Source organism: Akebia trifoliata, chromosome 3, assembly GCF_017979445.1.
Source record: "Akebia trifoliata isolate Shusen 1 chromosome 3, ASM1797944v1, whole genome shotgun sequence".
NCBI classification, from domain to species: Eukaryota; Viridiplantae; Streptophyta; class Magnoliopsida; order Ranunculales; family Lardizabalaceae; genus Akebia; species Akebia trifoliata.
In genome coordinates, this window is record NC_141377.1 from 48,293,043 (window position 1) to 48,302,533 (window position 9,491).

Here is a 9,491-nt window from a genome sequence, read left to right on the forward strand (position 1 = left end):
GTCTATGATTAATTTCTATGGACTCATGGTTGTTAGTATTTTGGTTCATTGTTTAATGGAGGATTTGATGATAATACTTGATGCTATAATTTTTTTTTTCCAATAGTGTATTATTTTGCTCAAAATTTATGTTGATGGTTAGACTTTTTTTTATAATCATATAATGTATAATGACGACTGGAACATGTTATCATACATGGATATTCAATAATATTTTTTCCAACAGAAATACATATTATAAACTCAGAACAAATGTCTAATGTATCATATTTTATATTATAAATACATTTTTTTCATAATTTTTAATATATATCATTTTTTTTCTTGAAAAGGAACTCATATGTTCACACATGATCCAATTGTGTACATGTGAAATCTAACAGTTGAGATTTATCTTAAAGATATTCAATATATTCTCGAGACATGTATTTTACTCTAATCATTGGATTTTTCTTTTACACAGTTGGAATCATCAATCATGTGTGAACATATGAATTCCTTTTCCATATGTGGATCCTAACCCTTCTACTAATTATGATCTTCCAGAATTAAATGCTTGGATATAGAATGGTTATTTAGGTAAGAAAAAGACTAATGATGAATGCACACGGTTTGTACATGGCTGATGTGGCAAGGGCACAAATCTTTTTCCTTGTGTATCCAAAAAAAAAAAAAGATCTATGGTTCTATGCCCATACCATGTCAAAAACATACAAACCCCTTATGATTTACCGCGTGCATTCATCACGACTCTTAAGAAAAATGCTACAATTATTTTCCACGACACTACATTTAACATTGCACTGACTTGGAGATGTGCTTAGAACCATCGATGGTTTTTCTCGAGATATGAGTGAATAACATCTATGGTTCCACTTTACTATAATTTATACAACTTTTTATTTTTATATTTACCCTCTTAACCTTAAAGAGAATGCTTAAGTCACAAGTGAACTCTAGTATATATAATAAAACACGATTGTAAGGCAACTGTAAGACCCACTTTACTACAGTTTGTGAGGGATAAACGTCTTATCGTGGGATCCATACTCTACACTACCAACTTGGTTGCTTTTATTATTCACCCCCTTCAACTTTATAGACTTTCCTCTCTTCTCCCCTCAATTTTTTCAATAATACTCCTACTATTTTACTATCTTTCCTCTTTTACTCCTTTAACCCACTTTATTTTTTTTCCTCATCTCACTTTTTCTTAACAATACGGCTCCAACTTTTTTTTTTTTTTTTTTTCACTTTTACCCCCTTAACCCTAAAGATGATGCATGTTTTGTAGGCACAAGTAAACTCTACTATATATATAAACTTTATTTATATGTATACATCACTTGTCACTCCAAAACATAATCACCAGGGAAGAAGGTCTGTGCAAGAAATGGTATGAAAAATTCATGTGAAAGTGGAGGGGAAACGTCAATAAGAACAAAAAATTTATCATACTATTTAACTTTTCCAAGAATTTTTAAAATTCTAAATTTTTTTCTTGAATAGAAATGTCTACATTTTAGAACTTCGATATAAAAACATAATTTTTCTTAATCAAAAGTTTCATCAATATGGCTAGCTTAGCTATATTGACGACTGAACTAATTTTGGTTTTTACCCTACCAAACCATTTATCGTACTATCTAACTTTTGCAGTTGAAGAATTGAGAAGTAATGAGCTATTACTGCCTTATCTTCATCCGAGCTTGAAGCCTGCAGAACTCCTTACGGGTTGTAAGCTTCGCTTCAGGTGGTTCAAGATACGATCCCTTCATTTCTCATACCAAGTAGTTACCACAACAAGAAATAAACTTTGGGCTAGTTTTTAAATCAGATGAACCGACCAGTTATGAGTAGAACATTATCATTAATTTTGTTTGTATATACTAGTTAAAGTCTAGTTTTTGTTTGTTTAATCATAAACAATTCACTTTATTACCTAGGGTTTAGTTGCTTTATTACAAAGCACATTCCTTAATTTCAACATATTCAGGTATCCAAACAATCCTTTCATCCAAGGTGATCCATATCATCAACATGGACCCATCGACTGGCCATTGGTGTCATGTGAACGGCCATTTTTATATTCACAGGTTTGTTAAATATGCATTTTCAATTACTTCAATGAAAATATATAGTGTATTGAATATCTTTATCTAATATTTTATTTTATTCTACAGGCAAGCGCTAGACCATCAAATGAGCCAATGCATCAGCCAAGAAATTTGAATTTGGAGAGTCTTCCTGAAATCCAAACGTGTATAGCTCTTTTCGTGCTACCTTATTATTATTATTGGATTGAATTCGGTTTAATAAACATTATCAGATTTATCACTTAACTGTGTTCTATTTTTACAGACTTATACATTTGAGTTGCAGTTGGAGGTTGAACACTTGTGTGGTAACCCAAAATTTAAGGATCGCTAATTCTTCAATAAATATTTATTTTGATTGATGAGTTTTATGAAAATTTTGAGGTTGAATTATGTAAACATCGAATTCCTTCCAATCTCAAATTAACTTTAAATTGTTGCAAAGTTTCAAATATGAACTCTTGGGATCATGGTTTATAGTTTATGTTTATATGAAATTCATGGTCTATGTTTCATAATTTGTTTCTTTTATTCTTTTCATTTTTTTCTAGATTTTTTTAATTTTATTTTTATGTTTTGCATTATTAGATATATTTAACTTAAGAGTAGTGCTGGAGTAATATTGTGGGGTACATCGGCCGATGTGGGTGTGTGCTAGGACCATAGATGCTTTTCATCAAGATACAAATGAGATCTCGATGAAAGCATCTATGGTTCTGTGCACACCAATATCCCCCATGATGTCCGTCACAATGTTACTTCAGCATTATTCTTAACTTAAATGTGTTTTTGTAAGCATTTCTCTTTACAAGCACATGGCATGTTCATTTTCTTCAAAAATTCATATATATTTTATTTCCAACACATTATTTTTGAGTAGCATACAAAAAATTTCTTTTTCATCTAATTTTCATGATAGTTTCATTTATAATTCTATTCATTTTTATTTGCATTATATAGTTTATTTTCTTTAGTAAGAGTTCATATTCGATGAACTTGTTAAGAACAAAAGTATTACTAAATAATGAGATGTTGGAAGAAACTAAAATTCTTCACTATGGAATTGGTGACACAAAGAGTGGAACATAGGTTACAAGTATTCAATCTTCTCATTTAATTGCAAAAGGAAATCAGGTAAAATTTTTTTTTTTATACAAAAATTTAGTTTATATGGTCATCATTTCTTAACTATTGACTTATTTATTTTAGAGTGTGTAGGATTCAATCTTCTCATTGAGAAAATGAGGTAAAATTTTTTTTATACAGAAATTTAGTTTATATGGGATCCTTATTTATTCTCAACGTCAACATTAAATTTAGTTTATTTATTTTCACAAAATATATATATACACAATACAATACGAAACACCCACATGCGTCAACACTTACGGTTTCATGCTTTCATCTAGATGGATAGTGATCCCCTCCCCCTTTAATCTAAAGCCCATCAGACACAGCTATGAACAATTTGGCAACTAATTTTATTTAAGAGGTAGTTTTGTGAAGGATTCATTCAAAGTAATATCAACACCAATTTATCATAACAGCAACTCTACAAAATCCAGATTCAGTGACATAGAGAGATTCAACTCTACAAAATCCAGATTCAGTGATATAGAGAGAATATGGCCCTGATTACCAGCTCAGCATAGAAAAATGCCACCCAGCATTTACCAGCATGTCTGCAAAAAGGGAACATCCCAAAGACATAAGTGTAAAGATACAAGTCTGCTTTGAGGCAGGCAGGTCACTTCAAAATTTTGAAGGAACCTTCGTTACAAGATACGTGGCGTTTTGAATTTATTTCACACCCCTATCTTTCCGCCAAAATTTTGAATACCTCCTCGGAAATGCCGTTTGTAATCCAATGGAGAGGGTTCCTTCAAAATTTTCAAGTGGCCTGCCAGCTTCAAAGTTTTCTCCGTAGAGATACGCCCCCCTCTGTGCCCCTAAAACCAGTTCCCAAAAAATACAGCTTCCCCTTGTGTAAATACAAAGAAGTCTAACAAGAAATGTTCTGGAAAAATAATGAGTTTAAGAACTTCCGTCAAGATGGGTGAAATTTAACAAATCAAAAGCAAAGAAAAATTATTAATAATAAGGGGGTGCTCTTCAAGGGGAACTAAGAGAATGGAAGGAGGATTTGGAGTAAGAGACAAATACTAGTGACAACTAAACAAGTAATCTACAGGGGAGATGTGTTTCTTTGAGGGGAAGAGAGGGGCATTGAAGTTTTTTTTTTTCTTTAGTTGGGGCACAGAGAAAGTGGCACTAGAAATGGTTTGAATAGGTCATATATGAGACTATAAGAAATGAACTATGCGCTCTTGGGCATTGAAGTCACGATTCAAACCAAAAAAATATTGTCTGCAACACATTCATCGGTAAACAGTAATTTCACAAGTGAAAACCAACAAATTTTCTAAAAAGAATCCAATCAGGGAACGATTGAGTTCCATGGAAATGATAGCAATCGCCAAATAGGATTTTATAGCAATCACCAAATAGGGGCATAGTTTTGGCAGAGATCCACCGAATAAATCGGCTCATTGATGCCATAAGATAGCCTTCCTAGGATCAAAGATTTCAATATCCTAAGCCAGCTTCATGTGTATGGGACATTTTCATAACAAAAAAAACATTAGTCCATCCTTCAACAAAAGTCAAGGATCCTTGCATGCAATAAAATATGGGTAAAGAGTGGAGCTAGGTAACATGTGTTGGGGTTCACTCACCTTACTCCAAATAAAAGACCATTGCAGGCCTTTGGGCGTTGAAAGGAAGCATTGGCAAAAAAGAACCGAGCACAGACTGATCACAGCCAATAAGTTAAAGATCGTTTGAGCTAGGTGACAGAAGTCTTAGACAGCTGATTTGAAGGGCCATACAATCAAATCTCTCTTCTTCAATATGAAGACAGAGACGAAGGAGCATAAACATCCTCAGAAGAGGATGTTTCTAAGAAAATGCTTGAATAACAAAAATCCCATTTCTCCTAAAGATCCAGTTTGACTTAACAATTTGGAGGAAAACATCATAATACCCTCCTTGTTTTGAAGGCATTAAATTTCCAAGTTGACAAAGTCTGTAAGTGTTGTCGTGTTGATATAATAACTTGTGGTCCAAAATCCACCTTCACCTAATCAATACAAACCACCAACTTGCTTTCAAGAGAAAGTTTCTTCATTCTAGGAAATCATCACTAGGTCAACTTAATATATGTTCATTCTCAAATAATATTTCTCATTGGAACAACAATGTCCTTGATGAATGCTTTCCTTTGTGCATGTGGTATACAATGAAGTAGGTTACTTCCTAAAGGAATGTGCCGAAAGAATTGCTTCGGAATGTCTCAAGTAAATGACTTCCCGCTAAGTAGTCAGGGTCACAAACATAAGGCTGTTGAAGATCAACGACCAGCCCAAGACCAACCCAGAAAACTCAATCATCCACTCAGTGGAATGACTAAATCAAAATCCAACCATCTCTAAATATCTAATGGAAATTGAAAAAAAATTGAGAAGCTATGGCAAATCATCCAAAGAAATACTGATCGTCTTCTAAATGCTAAACGGACCCCATCATGAGGTTGCCTCCATTAATTAATACATGACACCATAAAAATAAATTCCTCAGGTCTTAGCAAGAGCCACATTGATCTTATTTGGGGTCTCTAGGGAAAATAGTTTTGCTGAGTGTTTCCACAGGGAAATTATTTTCAAGGAAAAAAATATTTCTCATTGGAAGGAATATATTTTCTGACCCAATCTTCCAGTAAAATGATTTTCCCATCTCCTAATGTCATTCCCTTACCACTACCCCATCCCCACCCACAAAACTAAAAACCAACTCTCTTTTAAGGCATTTTCCTAGATGCAATCAAACATCAAAATTCATTTCCAATACCAACCATTAGAAATTCTTACAAGAGCAATAGAAACCAAGTCTTCTCTTATCAAAAAACATTAAGTTTGTCAATCAAACCATTTCATCAAGTAAAACTGTATTATGTTTTGGGGTTAGAGTTACATAGCTCAAGTTGATTGATATTACTGTAATGCAACTTTGAGCTTGTGGGTTCAAATCCACCAACCAAAAAAAGTGACAAGATTTAAAGCACCTATAGACCAAAATTAGCAATTTCAATGTAGCCTAAGATACTTCAAAAAAAAATTTAGCCTCAATAGTAAAAAATGACCATTTAAGCCCATAAGCAATCTAGGTGACTTGTCGTTGCTTCCTAGGAGGTTTGATTGGGATGGAGGAGGAGACCAAGAAAGTGCACACATGAACTCTTAACAGATTCTCGGTCTCACGGAGCCATGCATGTGGTGCCACGGCATTTATCAATGGAGACTTACAATACATGTATTATACTCTCGTGCCAAAAACAAAATCAACCCATTAACAAAATCATCATCAAATCAAAATACCAAAAATTACCCAAATCATTAAGCCTAATCCAGCATTTATCAATGGAGATTCGCAAGACATGTATTATACTCTCATGCCAAAACAAAATCAACATCAAATCAAAATACCAAAAATTACCCAAATCATTATGCCGAATCCATCTTGAAACAGATCGATTATAATTCGATAAACACCACAGAATCCCAATTCAAAATAACCTAAAATAAGATCAAATCCTACCATTAAGTATACATAATCAAAAGTTCAAAACCGAATGCAGTACTTCTGAATCTAAAACACCAAACATAACATAGAAATAGATGACCTGAATTGCGAGAAATCAAATTAATCGATATTCTGCATGATATCCTCGGCTGTAAACTTGGTCCCTTTGTCCTTATCAGCCGCAGCCCGACCCTTGGCCTTTCGCTCAAGAAGCGACTTGCGATCCTTATCAAGCCTGAGCTTAGTTACAACGACCTTCGATGGGTTGACTCCAACGTTGACTGTCGATCCATTAACTTTCTCTCTTGTGATCCTCTCGATGTGGATCACCCATTTTCTACGGTAAACCTGGACTACCTTTCCTTCTCTTCCCTTGTAGGTTCCACGAACAACCTGAACCTCGTCGTCTTTGCGAACTGGAACGGACCTCACATTGTACTTGCTGCGTAGATCAGAGGAGAGAGGAGCGCTCATGAGAACGCGACGAACACTCGAAGGAGCTGTGAAGTGGGCTTTGCGGTTCTTCCTTCTGGAGCTGGAAACCCTAGGATTGTACTTCATCTTCGCTTCGCCTCTCTCTCTGAATGTGGCTAGGGTTTGTATTTATACTGTTATAACGTGATGGCAATTTTGGGTTTCTAGGGTTTTATTTCAACGAAGGGAAGATGTGGATGTAGCTTTTTTTTTCTGATACATCTCAATATACGTAATCTGTTTGTGCTAACAACATTTCTAATATAATCAGAAGTTCTGTAATTGATCATGGCCGTTCATGATTCAATAAAGTTAGGCTAATGTTACAATCCAAATGAGTGGTTGATTGAATTGGACGGGTTAGATCTTGAGGAGTGGCTACTAGGGGTGTCATGGGTACCCATTTAACCAGAACTGAAAATCTTGATTCTAGTTCCATTTTTGTTGGAACCGTTTAGAGTCATATCTAAAATGTAACCGAACTGATAGGCACCGGAATCGTTAGGTTCTATCCAATGGGTACTTGCGAGCACCCAGAACCAATCTATTTTATCATTTATTTTCATAATATGGATGATTTAAGTTATTCTTTTATTTTAAAATATTACATGTTTTATAAAATTCTTTAATATTCCATATTGATTATTGATCAGAGCTTTAAATGAGATATCTCTTAAAAACTTATTACTTTTTAACTAAGATAAAATTTTGTTCTCGAAGAAAATCATTAATTTATATTTTTAGTATAACTAAGTATGATTAAGTTAATTATTTTATAGATAATATGTTAATTTTTTTAAAGAAATTTTTTTTTTATAATGATTTGAAATACGGTATTTTTTTTTTTTTTTTTTTTCATTCAATTCTTGAGAATCAGAACCAATAGGTACCTGTGTTTTTTTACAGTTCCGTTTTCATTTAGTTTGAAATCGGACCTACAACCAACAAGAACCGGAACCAAAATAAATATAATGATTATGATTCTTAAATTTCTTAGGAATCAAAACAGAACTGACCCATTGATACTCCTAGTGGCTATTGAATGTGAATAGGAATATTTACTTGTTGGTGTCAAAAATAGTAATGTTGTTAATCTATTTAGGACCAATCTGGTAAGAATTGGAATGGATTTAGAACCTCCTCTTTTTTTAACTCAAGACAAATTGCCAATAAGTGGAGAGGCCCACAAGTTTATAAGGAGAGAGACATTACAACAAGTGTCCGGTGTAGAACTAAACTCAACACGCCCCCGTACATGTGGGCAAAATTGGGCCAAAGTACGTGGAGATATGAATTGTGTGACATGGAGGAGAGAAATGTTCGCTTTGATACCATGATAACCAACCAATCCAAAAACTTGACCTATTGGAGAAAAGGAGAACAATGAATATAAGAGGGTGGGTCATGGGGCTTTATTGGTATATGATACACCCGGGCGTCACATGCTCACATATCATGCTTCAATTCATCTCGTGATCCTTTTATATTCATAGTTGTGCCTTCCCCATAAGATCAGTCTTTTGGAGTTGTTGGTTGGTTAACAACCCTAGCAATGGCCACTATGTAATTAAAATAAGAAGAGTTACTTAAGAGATCTTGGTGGTAAGACTTTTTAACAAATTTTTTTTTAATTATCATGAATGAAGAATGATATGCTCTTAATTTTGAACATTTAGATGTATTTTTTAATTAATTTTAACGATTTATAAAAAAAAATTGAAGAACAAGGTTGAAATTCTAAATATTTTGATAATTACGTTGTAACCTTTGATTTGAGTTTCTGTTTTGCAATTATGATATATGAATTTTGGGTTTTTCAAGAAGATTTACTTCGTATTTAAGTCAAGAAACAAAGAATAAAAAAAGTATCACATTTACAATGTTTGAGTTCATCACTTTTTATTATCTAGTTTAATTTTTATTGTTAAGCTCGACACTTGGCATCGACATCAACATTTTTATTGTCTAGTTTTAACAAATTTTTTTATTTTTATTTTTTATTTTTTATTTTTAATTTTGTTGTGGAGGCTTTTAAAGTCCGACGAAGAGTTGGATATTACCATTTCCCAAGAAGAAAAGGTGATCAACAAAGCATATGGTGAAAAAAAAAAATCATTTAGTAACGAAATACAGAAAAGGATCACATCTCAAACCATCCAGATTTGGGAGCAAGAAAGACACTCAAAATTCAGTTTCTAAGGATGGGATCGCGACTTAAAAACTATTTTACCACATAAAAAGGAATTTTTGTTCAGAATAATTTTGGCATCCAAACTCCAAGAA

The 9,491-nt window shown here is 33.4% G+C and overlaps 1 pseudogene; it reads right to left on the reverse strand.

Annotated features, from left to right (window-relative positions):
* Positions 1–6,655: 6,655 nt before the first annotated feature.
* On the reverse strand, positions 6,656–7,381 carry LOC147407550 (large ribosomal subunit protein uL24z pseudogene; annotated as a pseudogene).
* Between the last annotated feature and the right edge of the window lie 2,110 nt (positions 7,382–9,491).